General features: G+C 41.8%; 1 protein-coding gene across 5 annotated transcripts in view; it reads left to right on the forward strand.

Moving 5' to 3' along the window:
- Positions 1-1,534: 1,534 nt before the first annotated feature.
- Arhgap12 (Rho GTPase activating protein 12) overlaps positions 1,535-15,229 on the forward strand; it is a 97,666-nt gene continuing 83,971 nt past the window's right edge. For 4 of the 5 annotated variants that reach the window (XM_051205663.1, XM_051205667.1, XM_051205665.1 and 1 more), the window contains exon 1: positions 1,535-1,678. The gene's annotated coding sequence lies outside the window, so the exon portion shown is untranslated. The remainder of the gene's footprint in view (positions 1,679-15,229) is intronic. The other variant, XM_051205664.1, reaches the window with a different exon arrangement.

Raw genomic sequence — 15,229 nt, forward strand, 5'->3', positions numbered from 1 at the left:
TCTGGAGGAAGTAGTTTCAGAAGCACACAGCATTACTATGTATGTTGAACAATGGCATATTCTGTATATGCTGAACAAGGGCATGGAAGAGGGAACATGTTAGAAACTGGGGCAGACCGGAAACATGATGAAAGCCAATGAAAGGGAATAGCAAGTGCAAAGAGATAGTATATAGTCTATTTTTAAACTCTCTTCTTGAGCATTTAAGAGGAGGATTTCTTCAACATTAGCCAGGTTAGGTTTAATAAGGACTATAGGAGACAGCTGTTAGAAATCTTGCCAACATCCCAGTGGGGTTTATTTATCACTTAACAACAATTGAGAGTTCACCTTGTGCTAAGCTAGACATTGCTGCATCTTTGCGGATAAAGCCAGAAAAGAGCTCTCTCTATCCAGGACCTGGCTCTTAAACCCTATGCCGGCTGTGCTTTCCTCTCTTCTGTGGTGTTATTGAAATCTCATCTGGTCATAGTATGAGGCACAACCAACAAATGGTTAATGAATTCTGAATTCCCTGTACTTATTCTTTTTCAAAGTCCTTCGAATATAGATCCGGAAGGTTTTAAGTCAACACTCTTCACATGATAGTGGAGGTGCAGAAGGTAAAGCGGCAATTAAAGGCAGAGCCAGGCCTCAGCGGGTTTTCATTTTAGCAACTCTAACCACATAATCACTACCCAAAGCCTTCACTGTGGGCCACTTCCGGGTTCCACACTGCCAACTTTGGACCCACAGTGATTGCATACAGCAGGCCCCATGGGCTCAAAGAGCAGTCATGCTACTCCTGTGTCCTGCTCGTCCAGCACTCTGCGCAGGGCTCAGGCCACCCACCTACTCCTCATAGACCTAGTAGCTCAAGATCACCGGAGTTCCATTTCGTGCCAATATAAGTGCCACACGTTCCCCGACTCCCCGGGCTTGCCAGCCTGTGGACCCTTGACCTAGGGCGCCATTAAGCCCCAGATGGCAGACTCCCTGCCGCCGTAGTACTTTCCGTTCTCCATTCTCCCGTATTCCCACTACCGTTTTCCCAACACTTCCCACTAGATGTTTACAAAGTGTTGACACCCACTCGGCCGTCGGCTTCAGCGCCTTCCCTAATGCCTCCGCACCCCCCACTCTGGCTAAGCAACCTCCCGGCACCCCGCCCAACTGGAAGTCCGCGGCCATCTACACCCCAACCGCCCAACCCCCCCTCCCCTACGCCCTTTGCTGCCTGGAGCCTGGCGCCCCGCCCACCACAGCCGTCACGTGAGTCATCCGCGCTGCTCAGCACTACCCTCCGCCCCACATCACGTGACCCGCACCATCCTGCCCAACGACAACACCCGCCACGCCCTCACTCATCACGTGGGTCCTCCGCCCCGCCCCTTATAGGAGGCACGCCCCGCCCTCTCCCATCATGTGGTCAAGTCGCCGCGCCCTCCAAGCGATCTCCCCGCCCCTCTACATCACGTGACATTGCCCCGCCCTCTTCTTCGAGCACGCCCCGCCCCGCCCCCGCGCCGGCGCCGGCGCGCTCCGACGTGCCCTGGAACTTACCCTCCCTGGGAGACAAGCCTGCGGGGACGCCCGGCGGTGGCGGCCGCCGAGTGAGCGCTCTCCAGGTAGTGTCTCTGTCGCTCGGCCACAACGCCGGCGGGGAGGGAGCTGCCCGTCGCTAGGTCTCCGACCCTTGGTAAGAAGGCCGGGCGCGGGTTCCCGCGGAACGCACAAAGGCGCTCGGGGGCGCGGGCTTTGCCTGCTGAGGGCTGCGCTGGGGAGGGCGGCGGCCGCCTGGCGCACGGGGCGAGCAGGTTTACATGACCCGGGTCTCAGCCTGGGCTCCCGAGCTTCCTGCCTGCGGGCAGCCTGCCCTCGGGAGGGCAGGAGGGCTGGCCCGCCCCCCGTGGCTGCGGCGGGTGGACACACCTGCCACCTGGGCCGCGGCGGGGACGGTGGACGCGAACGGCGCGCTCTCCCCGGACGGAGGAGTGCGTCTGCTGTCCCCGGCTCTGCTCCGAGGAATCTCTTGCGAGCCCTTGAATCAAACAGAAACAACAGACCCGGCTGCCAGCGCGCTGCCTGCCTCCCGTCTCGGGCGCTTGTTTTGTCTTTCCGGAAAGGCTGCCCTTGACACGTTGTGTTTTAAGTTACTGCAGACCCTCGCCGACAGAATGGCCACAAGGTGGTCATTAGGGAGAAAGGCACGCCCTTCACTTTCAGAGGCGGGTGATGTTTTCCTTTTTGTGTGTGTGTGTGTGTCATTTTTGCATACAGCAGCAGTTTAAAATGCTTTGCAAAGGCGAAAGCTAAATGTTTTTAGTGTACCATTTTTTTAAAAGTTGAATGCCATTCCAAGTGAAGTGCCACGGGTAAAGGTTTTTAACAAGGGTTACAAGGTTGGCTGTGTGTGGCTCATGTTGACACGCGGAAGTAGATTTTATTGACCATTTAGGCACACATTCCTAAAGGGAGGTGCATTGAAGGAAGGAGCATTAACAAGGAGTCACCTGGCTTCTCGTTCAGATACTGCTGTCAGACATACATAGGTGAGACCTTGGAAGACTCCGAATGTTGCAATGAGAAATTGTTCAGAGTGTCTAGCCCGTAGCAGTGCTTCTTTTGTACTTAAAGCTGAGAAATGGTGGCCTGGAGGTATTTATTTGCTCATGTCTGGTTTTGCTTACCTGATCTCTAAGAGGGTGTATGGTGGAATGGATCATCTTTCTCCACTGCTCTGAGTCTGGCTGCAGGTGCAATTTTTCTATTTTAAAATTGCATTGAAAGCCTTTCAGAACAGCTTTTGCAACCCAAAGCCAGAGGGTTTCGTGAAGGTATGATTTAGCTATGCCATGGAAGAGTTAGGCCAACAGGGCACACATAACTTTGCACCTTTTTGAGGTGTTTTTCTGTCCAGGAAACAAAGCATAATGCTGTGTGTATGGGTATGTATATGTGTATGTATTTGTGTGTGTGGTCCTTAGTATTTATTGACAATCTCCTGTTCATTATCAACCATTGGATTGGAGATTACTCAAGGAGTCATGATTGATGACACTTGTGTAGATTAATTGTGGCTATGTAATTATCAATCTTTTAGTTTTTGAATATACTACTCCGGTTGTGAGGCATAAATGAAATATGTAAATGCTGTAGAACAGCTTATTAATGGTAATCATTTGGCTTTTTTAAATCAGAAAATATTTATTCAATGCTTTTAAAAAAAATGGCCTGATACAAAATGAGCTTTGCTGATTTAAGTCCTAAAAGTGCAAATGACATTACTGGGGGATTAACGGTAGTAATTCTATTTATTTATTTTGAGATAGGGTCTCACTTTGTAGCCCTGGTTGGCCTAAAACTCACTATGTAGACCAGGCTGGCTTTAAACTGTCAGATCTCCCTTCTCCAAGTACTGGGATTAAAGGTGTACACCCACCGTATCCATCTAAGAACAATAATTTTAAATTGGCTAAAATGAGATAGTTGTGACATAGTAGTATTACTTATCTGAGAATATGGACATTACCATTTTGTAATAAATGATGAGAGAGAAAAGTGAAATTAAACTTTTACCACACTTTGTTTTTAACAGTTTTAATCTTACTTAACGGGTGTGTGCTACTAGAAATCAAACCCAGGGCCTTGACATATTAGGTGAGTGTTTTCTAATAAAACCAACAACCCAATAAATATTTGTTATAATTATAAACGTGTTCTATTCTGTAGATCTGTCAGATGTGGAGATGAATCTTTGTAACACAGGGATTCATTGTACATCAAGTCACCATCAGTTGAAGACCCAGATATTGGGCCACCATCTTTATGACTCCACTTTTCTTTGGTCAACTGATCTAGAACCATGTGATTGAGCCATTGCCTTGTTGCTTTCATAGACCCAGTGAATGTCCTATGGTTTCAGTTTGTAAGTGATTTGAACCCAGCCAGCAATGCTGATGCTTCATCTGGGAGCTCCTCACCTCTGTTGACAATCTGGGGCTTCTCTTACCCTAAAGTACAGGGGGATCACTCTTCTGATAAGTCCCCAGGTCATAATGTGTACTGTTGCATCCAGATGACTGACAACTGTAGTATCCTAGAAATGTACTGCCAGCTACTCTGTGATTTTAATTTCTAGTACTCATGTTAACAAAACAAAATAAAAAAAACCCAAGTGAACAAACTACATAGAATGTCATTCTATTTAACCTAGTACACTAAAAATACCATAATTAACATGAAAATTATTCTCATTTTTGAGTCATTTTTTGATAGATTGTGTAGCTTATACTTTTTCTATCCATGTTTTAAATTTTCAGTAGTCACATATCAATAGTGGCTATTGTGTTATCCTATATTGATGGGAGATGTCATTCTGTATATGTTTCTCATACTGGTTAATAAATAAAGCACTATTGGCCAACGGCAGCGGCGGGACAAGACTGGTGGCGGACGGTAAAACCATACTTCTTACACTATATATTGTTGGTTAGTCTTTAATTTTATTTTTTATTTTATGTGCATTGGTGTTTTGCCTACATGTATGCCTGTGTGAGGGTGTTGGATTCACTGGAACTGGAGTTATAGACAGTTATGAGCTTTCATGTGGGTGCTGGGAATTGAACCTAGGCCCTTTGGAAGAGCAGCTAGCATTCTCAACTACTGAGCCATCTTTCCAGCCCCTAGTCTGAATTCTTGATATGCTGTTCTGAGTATGTTTGCAGATTATTGCAGCAGCAGCCCTTGGCAACATGTCGATTTTGAAGTGTAGATTTTGGGGCTTCAGTTTCATACTGTCATTACAATTTCTAGAACTGGGACTCAGTAGCCCTTAGTTTAAAATGAAATGTCTGTCTGGATGGGGTCCTTGATGAGAAAGGTGAGGGTGGGAAGTAGGGAAGAACTAAGGAAATCTGAATGAAGTTTGGACATTGTTATGCATCAGTTGATTTTGATTTATAGACCAAGAAAATTATGCCAAGTGTAACATTTAATGAGGTAGATCAGGTCCCAGGCACATGGGAACCTTTCTGAATTATTTTTGTAGTCATTCTTTTTTAAACAAGGTCTTATGTAGCTCAGGCTGACCTTGAAGTTTATATGTAGTAGAGGGTGACAATTTCTTGCCTTCACCTCCCAGATGTTAAGATTCTAGGTGTTTGCTATTACACAGTTTATGCCATGCTGGGAGTGGGACTCAGGGTCTCTTGTACACTGACCAGTCATTCTACCTAAGTTATATACCAGCCCTAATTCTATAAATCTTTGCTTTTGGTTTTTGTCTGTCTGTTTTTTGAGACAGGGTTTCTCTGTGTAACAGTCCTAACTGTCCTGGAACTCTGTCTGTAGGCCAGGCTGGCCTCAAACTCACAGATACCCTGTCTCTGCCTCCCAAGTGTTGGGATTAAAGATGTGTGACACCACTGCCACCATCACTACCCAGCTCTTTTTTCTTTTAGTTCTATAAATTTTAAATTCTTCTAAAATAAATATATTAACAAACAAACAAAAAAATAGACTATCCTTCCCAGATGATGCCATTGCTCCAAGTATGAGATTCAGTGCTGTGAGTCACTAATGACTTGCCCTTCTGCAGCTTGGATGGCAGAATGGAATTCGGTATTGAGTATTTTTGCCAGAGGAGATACAATTTAGGAAGTATTTACTGTATTTACATAAAGCCAGGCAAGATGGCACATGTTTTTAATACCAGCACTTTAGTCCTGCAGAGGTAGGCAGATCTCAGTGAATTATAGTGGTCTACAAAGCCAGTTCTAGGATAGCCAGGGCTGTTGCAGAGAAACCCTGTCTTGAACTGCCCCCCTCCAAAAAAAAAAAAAAAAAAAAAAAAAGGTACCTGTGCATTTAACCCTCTAAATATGTGGTACATGTTACTAAGCAGCTTGATGTGCAGCAGAAACAAAGGCTTGGAGATGTTTAGTGCTTTTTATTAGGTCACACAGCCAATGAGACAGGGCCTAGTTTCACTGTCTTGTGTTCCTCTGCTTCCTAGGTATACTGTGATTAATATGGATACTGTGTGTATCATGTTTTCATTTACAAGAGTTCTCTTTCCTCTCTGATCTTTTGAGGTTTATATTGTTTCCTCTTTCTTTTCTTTCTTTTTTTTTTTTTTTTTTTTTTTTGGACTGATAAGATACCCAAGGAGCTAAAATGGCACAGCTGGGTTTTAAACTTTAGGTCTCTATTCTTGAGTTCTGTGTTTTTTTTCTTTTCTCTTCTGCCACATAGAATTTAGCTTTTTTTGTTTGTTTTGTTTCTGTTTTTTGAGACAGGGTTTCTCTGTGTAACTGCCTTGGTTGCCTCAAACAAAACAAAACAAAACAAAAAACTATGAAGGTAGTCCCAAACAAATCATATAGTCTAACCTAAAACAATATGCTTTTGATTTTTTTTGAGGTATGATTTTAAAAATCGGTCATACAGTTCTTGTTCTTGTTCTTGAGTGTGACATTAGCAAATGGCAACATCTTGTTGCAATGATCAAAGACTGGACAAGCCAGTGAGAGGTGGAACCTATCTGGAAATCGTGAGGCTATGAAGTTCATCACTTTCAGGAGAAATTGGTGTATTCTCTTTGGACCTGGCTAGTTTTAGAGAGAAGGTTATTGGTGAGAGAGCCAGCCTGGCTTTCCTTGTCAATGCTTTGTTTTTCTGCTCTGTGGTCCTCCTTCTCCATTGTGCTTTCAGCACTTTGAAGGTATTTGTTACGAGCTCTCCCCACAGCCTAGGCAGTGCCAGACCATAACATTTAAACTCCAGAACCACAATGAGCTAAGTACCCAGCCTTAGGCGTTGTCACATGTAAATCTCATACAGAAGGCATCACCATTATCAAGACTGAACACTTACCACTCCCTCACCCCCGAATATCTTTGAGTCCATTTCCTTGATCCCTGACATCATGCTTTCTGTCATTGTAACTTAGTTTACCTTTTCTAGAATTTTGTGCAGATGGACTCTCATACACTGTCTTTTATCTCCATAAAATCATTTGAGATTTACTCAGTTTGTTGAGGTATTAGTTCCAATGCCTTTTGTTATTGAATGGCATTCCTTAGGTGGGTATATTGCAGTCAGTCTGTCTGTAAACTTATTTACTGATTGTTTGGCAATCAGCTCAGAAACTTGCTGTTGTTAAATGGAAACTGGGCTTTCTTGCTAAATCCCTAAAAGTAGAATCTTTGTCATGTGGTGTGGTTAAAATTTTAAGCACTTGATAAACGTGATCAAGTTTTTTTTTTCTCTCTCTCTTTCTTTCAAGCATTTTACATCTTACCATCAGTGAGTTCTAGCTGATCCATATTGCCAGAAATAGAAGTATGATGTGACTTAGGCATAGTATAGTAGGTGTGTGGTGGCATTGTTTCTTTCTTTCTTTTTTTTTTTTGTTTGTTTTTTTTCCTGATGACTGAAGATGTTGGTTATCTTTTTAGGAGCTTATTCAGCATCTGTAGAACTTTACATAATCTTGTTAAAACTATATTTTTGGTTTTTTTTTTTTTTTTTTTTTTTTTTTTTTGAGATAGAGACCTTTGGGTGGTCTGGAAATCACTTTGTAGACCACACTGGCTCTGAATGTACAGAGAGCTGTCTGCCTCTGCCTCCCAAGTGCTGGGATTATGTTGAGTTGTTGTCTCATTAACTTGTAAACTCTATATTTTCTAGAAGAAATCTATGGCTTGCCTAAACCAACTGTTTCTTGGAGGCATTTTGCCATTGAGAATTATGACCTCTTAAATTGGTAGAATAGACACTAAACACAGGTGAGTTTTAAAATAGAATAAAGAGTCTTAATTTCTATACTTGTGAATGAAATCTGGCTATGGGAGCAGTGGTCTGTGTACCATCCTGTAGGCTAGATGGCCTGATGTTGCAAAGGATGAACTATAGATAAAGTCTTGGTGATACACCAGACAAGAAGTAAAGGGTTGCATTAAGTCTGTTACTTCACATGAGACAAGTGAACATGGCTACTTTTGAGGGCAGTTAGCACCTCCCCAACTCCTGCCTTTGTTGAAACCCCAGAGGAGCTTTAGCAAAAGATTTTTAATTTTGGTGAAATCCAGTTCTAATTAATTAATTAATTAATTGGTTGTTGTTCATTAGAAGAAACCATTGACAAAGCCGAGTATGATTGTGAATGTCTGTAATTTCAGTAGTTGAGAGGATGGTGAGTTTTAGACCAGCTGGGCTACATGGTGATTCAACTATCTCGAAAAAATAAAATAAAATAAAAATAAACCTTTGCGAAACCAATAATCACTAATATCTTTCTGATTATAAGCTTTTAAAAGTCTGTGATCCATTCTGTTTCCTATGAAGTATATATAGTATAAGAATGCTGTATGAATGTTGAAGTTTTACTGTTTGTTGATGTCAGACTATGGATATGACTCAGCAGGTAAAGGTATTTGCTTTCAAGTCTGACAGCCTAAGTTGGATCCCTAGGACTCACATGGTGGAAGAAGAGAACCTCTTCCCCTTGTTATGAACATCCCACGTCAGAGTGATATATTTCTTTCTTTCTTTCTTTTTTTTTTTGAGGCAGGGTGTCTCTATATAGCTTTGGCTGTCTTTGAACTCATTTTGTAGACCAGGCTGGCCTCAGAACAACAGAGATCCTCCTGCCTCTGCCTCTGAGTGCTGGGATTGAAGGTGTAGGCTTCTACACCCAGTGGTACATTTCTTAAAAATCAGTGCACCTACATTGTTGTTATCCCCGAGCAGTGATTTACGTAAATGGAGTTTGAGTTTGGTGGTGTGTATTGTATGAGTTTGGGCAAATATAAGATTTTGTGTATCCAGTGTTACAATAAAATGCACAGTATTTTCACTACAAAAATCCCGGGTTTTGGGGACTATGTCTGCTCATCTTCTTGTCTCAGAGCCCATGCCAGCCCCCAGTTGCCTTTTACTGTCTCTGTAGTTTGCCTTTTTTTTTTTTTTTAGGATGTTATACAGTTAGAATCATACAGCATATTTCATTTTCATACTGGCTTCTTTTCCCTGGTCTCCCTGCCTTTTTGTGACTTGATAGCTTTTTGTACTAAAGTACTCATGAGGCAGGAGGATGGAGAGTTTGAGGTCAGCCTGTGCCACACAGGGAGATTCTGACTCAACAAAACAAAACTACACTTGGCTATTTCATAGTTTGTCTATTTGCCTACTGAAATATATCTTAGTTGCTCCTAGGTTGTAGTAATTATAGACAACATTGTGGTTATCACCTATATGGAGGTTTTTGTGTAGACTTTAGGTGTTATCTTCTGTAGGTAAAAAAAATCTAGGAGCTAGCAGGGCAGTGGTGACTCTTGCCTTTAATCCCAGTACTTGGGAGGTAGAGACAGGTGGATCTCTGAGTTTGAGGCCATCTTGGTCTACAGAATAAGTTCTAGGACAGCCAGGGCTACACAAATAAACACTGTCTCTAAAAACAACACAAAAACCCAGGAACACAATTGCTGCAGCATGTGCTAAAAGCATGCATGTTTAGTTTTGAAAGAAACTTCCAGAGTGTCTTCAATAGTGGCTGTACCATTTTACATTTCCACCAACAATGAAGGAGTACCTGGAACTCTGTCCTGGCTGGTACTTGGTGCTGTCTATATTGTGGACATTGCTCTTCTAATAAGTATTCAGTAACATCTCATTGTTATTTAACTTGCATTTCCTTGATAGCATATTGTGTGGATAGTTTGACCCCCCTCCCCTAGGTTTCTCTGTGCAGTGCTTCCCCCCCCCCCCAGGTTTCTCTGTGCAGCGCTCCTCCCCTCCCCCCAGGTTTCTCTGTGCAGTGCTCCTCCCCTCCCCCCAGGTTTCTCTGTGCAGTGCTTTCTCTCTCCCCCCTTCTTCTGTGCAGTGTTTTTCCCCCCTCCCCCTCTGCTCCTCAAGGTTTCTCTGTGCAGTGTTTCCTGCCCTGTGTCCTGGAGATTCTGCAGCTTTGGTTCTATAGGACCAGTCTCATTCACTTGCTCCATCTGTTCTTAGATGGGGTCGATGTTGGGATGGGTCAGCTCAAAGCCCCGGATCTGGAATTGGGTGGGTAGCTAAGTTGGTCAGCCCACCCACACTTTTATGACAGTCTTACCAGTGGCAGCGGCAGCTACTCCACTTTGCCATCTCTCCTGCCTGTGGTAGCTGTCAAGGGGCAGGACAGGCTCTGCTGAGCTCATGCCCTGGTGAGGAGTAGGGCCAGCTCTCCTGTTCCCAGTCTACCAGGGCCATCTCTATCACACTCCAGGTGTGAGGTACAGGGTTTATAGCTGGTGAGGAACAGGACCAGCTCTCCTGCACTACCCCAGCAAGGAGTGGGGCCAGCTCTCCTACCTCCATACCTCCAGAGCCTGCTGAATGGTGGTTCTTGTTTATGGTTTAATTTGCTGGGTTTTTAAAAGAAATTAAATTTGAGTAAAAATTATGAGCTATGGAGTAATTCTTTATGTTCATGAACATGTATGTGCACATATATGTGGTGGCTAGAGGTTGACTTGAATGTCTTCATAGTTCTTTAGTTTTGTGACAGAGGATTTATCTGTGAAGGGATCCTTCAGCATCTACCCCCTCAGTGCTGGTACTACAGGTATAAGCCATTGTGTGTGCCTTTTTTGTATGGGTTCTGTGGGACCAAACTGAGGTTCACATGCTTGCATGGAACACAAACTGAGCTATCTCTTCAGTCCACTATTTTCATTTTTTTTTTTTTTTTGTTGTTGTTGTTTTTGTTTTGTTTTTCGAGACAGGGTTTCTCTGTGTAACAGTCCTGGCTGTCCTGGAACTCACCACCAGGCTGTCTTCGAACTCAAAGAAATCTGCCTGCCTCTGCTTCCTGGGGTTAAAGGCATGTTCCACCACCACCCTGCCAGTATTTTCTATTTAAAAATTTATTTTTGAATTAAAATTTTATTTACATGTGTGTTTGCATGAGGAAACTGGAAGGTGGTGTCTAATTCCCCAGAACTGGAGTTGTAGCTGGTTGTGAGCCACCCTGTAGGTCCTGAAAATCAAACCCAGGTCTTTTGCAAGAGTAGCCAGTGTGCTCTTACCTGCTGAGCCACCCCTTCAGCCCTGTATTTCCTCTCTCTCTTTTTAAGTTTATTTATTTATATATTTAACTTTACAGACAGGCTTTCTCTGTAGCCCAGGCTGTCCTGGAACCCTTAGAGATCCACCTGCCTCTCCCTCTCGAGGGCTGGGATTAGAGGGGTTTGCTTCACCACTTGGTTTATATTTCCTCTTCAAAATGTAGAGGACAGAAAGCTCTAGGGCGTTGGGAACAACAGTTTCATCACTTGTATGCAACTGAAGTGTTACTTTTCAGTTTTCTGAAAGTTTGTATGCCTACTTTTAAAATAACTATGATTAGTACTTTTATGCTGTTTGAGTAGGTGGGCGATTTAAATTGTACTCTGTAACCACTTGTTTTTTTGGGGAGGCTGGAGCTGGGACTTGGTTCTAGGCTCTATGTGAACTCTGTAATCACTCTTTTTAAGTTATAATACTGCCTAAATTTTCCCATTTCGGTGTATATGTATGTATGTGTATATTTATGAGGAGTGTGTTTGTGCCCCCCCCCCCCCCCCCGGGATTGAATTGTGGATCTCATCACTATACCACTGAGCAAAACCTCCAAACCCATTTTAGTCATTTTTTTCCCCCTGTTTTTCGAGACAGGCTTTCTCTGTAGTTTTGGAGCCTGTCCAGACCACCATTGTCTGGCTTATTTTGGCCATTTTTAAGTGTACCTGTCAGTAGTATAGAGTAAATTTGCATTACTATACATTCATTACTATTATATATTTCAAAATGTATTCCTCATCCCAAACTGAAATTCCATACACATTCAACAGTGATTCCTTATGGTTTCTCTTCCCCTCAATAATCTCCTTTCTATTTCTATGCATTTGTCTACTTAGGTACCTCATGTAAATGAAATCATGCAGCCCCATTGGAGATGGGCCTTTCCAGTAGGCATGACATCTTCAGAGTGCATCCTCATTGTACTGTGTCAAACTCTCTTTCTTTCTTTTTTCTTTTTTTTAAGTAAGGCTGGAGAGATGGTTCAGAGGTTAAGAGCACTGGCTGCTCTTCCAGAGAGTCTGTGTTCCATTCCCAGCAACCACTTGGTAGTGGCTCACAACCATCTATAATGAGATCTGGTGCCTCCTTCTGGCGTGCAGGCATACATGCAGTCAGAACATTGTATAAATAATACATGAATCTTAAAAAAAAAAAAAAAACCAAAAATACCAAAACTGGATGGTAGTGGTGTACCTCTTTCATCCCAGCACTTAGGAGGTAGAGACAAGTGGATCTTTGAGGCTAGCCTGATCTACAAAGCTAGTTCCAGGACAGCTAGGGCTGGTATTCAGAGAAACCCTGTCTCGAAACCCCCCTCTCCCCCCAAAAAGAAAAAGACTGAGTACTCATTGTGAATGTATACTGTGTCTTATCTTCTGTGAGCATGTGTATACAAATACCTGAGTCACTGTTTTCAGTTCTTTTGGACATTTATCCAGAGTGGGATGTTGGGTGATGGTAATTGTAATTTTATTTTTGGAGGAGCTGTCACGCTGTTTTCCTTACTATTTACATTTCTCATAGCAGTGCACAGCACGACTGAGCATCTTGCTTCACCACCGTTTATATATTAAGAAATTATGTGTATGTGTATGTGTGTGTGATAGTATGGGGGCATGTGCCAGGGAGCACAAGTAGAGGTCAGAAGCGGATTCCTCTTTTACTATGTGGTTCTAGAACAGCAGTTCTCATCATATGTCCTTTATATCAGATATTTACATTATGATTCATAACAGTAGCAAAATTATGGTTATGAAGTAGCAGCAAAATAATTTTGTGTGTGTGGGTCACCACAACATGAGGAACAGTATTAAAGGGGTCACAGCACACTGGTCTAGAAGCTTTCTCTATTCTGCTCTCTCCTGGCTTCCCCAAGCTCTGGTAGCTCTCAACTTCATGTAAGTGACATACAGGATCTGTCTTTTTTATGTCTGACTTATTTAACATATGTCCTGTGGGTTCTATTCATGTTGTCACATGATTCCATCCTTTTTTATGGCCATTGACTTTCTTGTGTATATATAATATTTTTGTCATTTATCTGTTGGTGGAAACAGGTTGATTCCATTTCTTGGCTGTTGTAAATAGAGCTGTAATAAAAATGAAAATGCAGCTGTTTCTTTAGCATGCTGATTTGAAGAAGTTTTTAGTTTTAGTAAAGTCCAGTTTTTTTCTCTCTGAATGGATTATTGAATTTGTTATATGTTAAAATTCATTGCCAAATCCAAGTGTGTATTTTTGTTTTGTGTTGAAGCACCCCATGTATACACTAAATCTTGCACATGCTAGGTACTGCTAATTATAACTCCAGCCTGTGAACTACATATTTTCTACATTTTAGTAGCCATTCCCAGGAAAAGTCATTGTGATGGCCCTATTTCTATTGTTCATGGCACATGGTTTTGCAGATACCCTGTACAAAGTTTCTTTTTTTTAAATTTCAATTAAATTTTTTTTTTTTTTTTCTTTTTTTGAGACAGTCTCTTTGAAACCTGGTTGACCTGGAAATTCACCATGTAGACCAGGCTGGTCTTTGAACTCAGAGATCCTTCTGCTTTTGTCTTTTGAGTGCTGGGATTAAATGCTTGGCTTACAGATTCTTTTTATTAAAATATGCTTACTGCTTCACATGCTTCTTTTGCTGTTTCCTCATTTCTGTTTCAGACTTAAGTCTTGCTTTTACATTTCCTTCACTGGTTCTCCTTTACTATTTTACAGCTATCAGCTTTTTTCCTATGTTCTATTTTTGCTATTCCTTTACAGCCAAACTGGTTTATGATATTTGCCTTTCCTTCTTTACATTGCCTGTTTGAGCTCAGAGAAGTATTTTATATTGCGTATCAGTTCATTTTTAGAAAATAGTGGTGGTGCACACCTTTATTCCCAGCACTTGGGAAATCCCAGCACTTGGGAGGCAGAGGCAGGTGGATCTCTGTGAGTTTGAGACCAGTCTGGTCTACAGCGTGAGTTCCAGGACAGACTCCAAAGCCACACAGAGAAACCCTGTCTTGAAACACTCCCCTCCCCCCAAAAAGGAAAGATTTTTCATTAAGACAAAGTTGAAATACTGGCTAGTAGTTACAGATGTATAGCTTAAAAAACTAGTTGGTGTTTTCTGCTGGTACCTCTGTGGAATTTTATTGTTGTGCTCATTCTATTTTATTAGGTACCTGTTCAGGAATTGTTACTATTTTTTCCCTTTTGTGGTGCTGGGGTACATAATAGACAAGCATGCTACAGCTAAGCTACATCTCCAGTGATTTTTTTTTTTTTTTTAAAGAAATAGTGATTTACTGTTTGACAATTTTGTACCTGAATGCATATTCTAGTCACACTTCCATTTTCTTATCTCCATCCCACCTCTAATGCCTCATCTCCATTTATTTTATTTATTTTTGTTTGTTTGTTTGTTTGTGTAGTTTTGGAACTTCACACACCTTAGAGAGTGCTCTATCACTCAACTATGATGCCATTTTTTAAAAATTAATTTTAAGCAATATTTTTAAAAACTATGTGGAGAACATAGTGCCAAGAATTAGTGATTCAGTTATAATATTTTTAGATTGCTTAATTTTTACAAGCTTGAAGCATATTTTTATTGTTCTAAGTACTGGAGTATTAGAATTACGGCATGTGATGTACTTACCTGGATTAGTCTTAAATTATAAAACTGTAATTATGATGTATTAAGTTTTTGTTTCTCTTTAAGATTTTATTTTCTGGTTTATTTTGTTTTGGATATATCTAGTAAGATGTTGGTTGGAGCAGATGTCCTGGGGGAGGAAGATAGCATTTGCTGAGCTGTATAATTTGTGGTAGGCTTCTTAGTAATTTACATGAGAAAGACAAAAAAATAACAGATGGGGAAAAAAAGGTTATCATGATAGAAAATTCTGAGTTGAGACTAGAGCAGTAGTAGATGTGATAGGTCTCATCAAATGGCTCAGTTGGGAAAACCTGAGTTTGGTTCACAGAACTCACATAAAAAGCCAGGCATAGTGGCATGTGATTATAATCCCAGCCCTGGAGAGACAGACCTGCTGCATCCTTGGGTCTTGCTAATCAGCCAGCCTGGACTAAATGGTGCAATACAAAACAAAAAAAGCTAAACAAAACAAAGCCTAGTGTGGTGGCTCACATATTTAAT

The sequence above is a fragment of the Phodopus roborovskii genome, unplaced genomic scaffold, assembly GCF_943737965.1.
Source record: "Phodopus roborovskii unplaced genomic scaffold, PHOROB, whole genome shotgun sequence".
Lineage (NCBI taxonomy): Eukaryota > Metazoa > Chordata > Mammalia > Rodentia > Cricetidae > Phodopus > Phodopus roborovskii.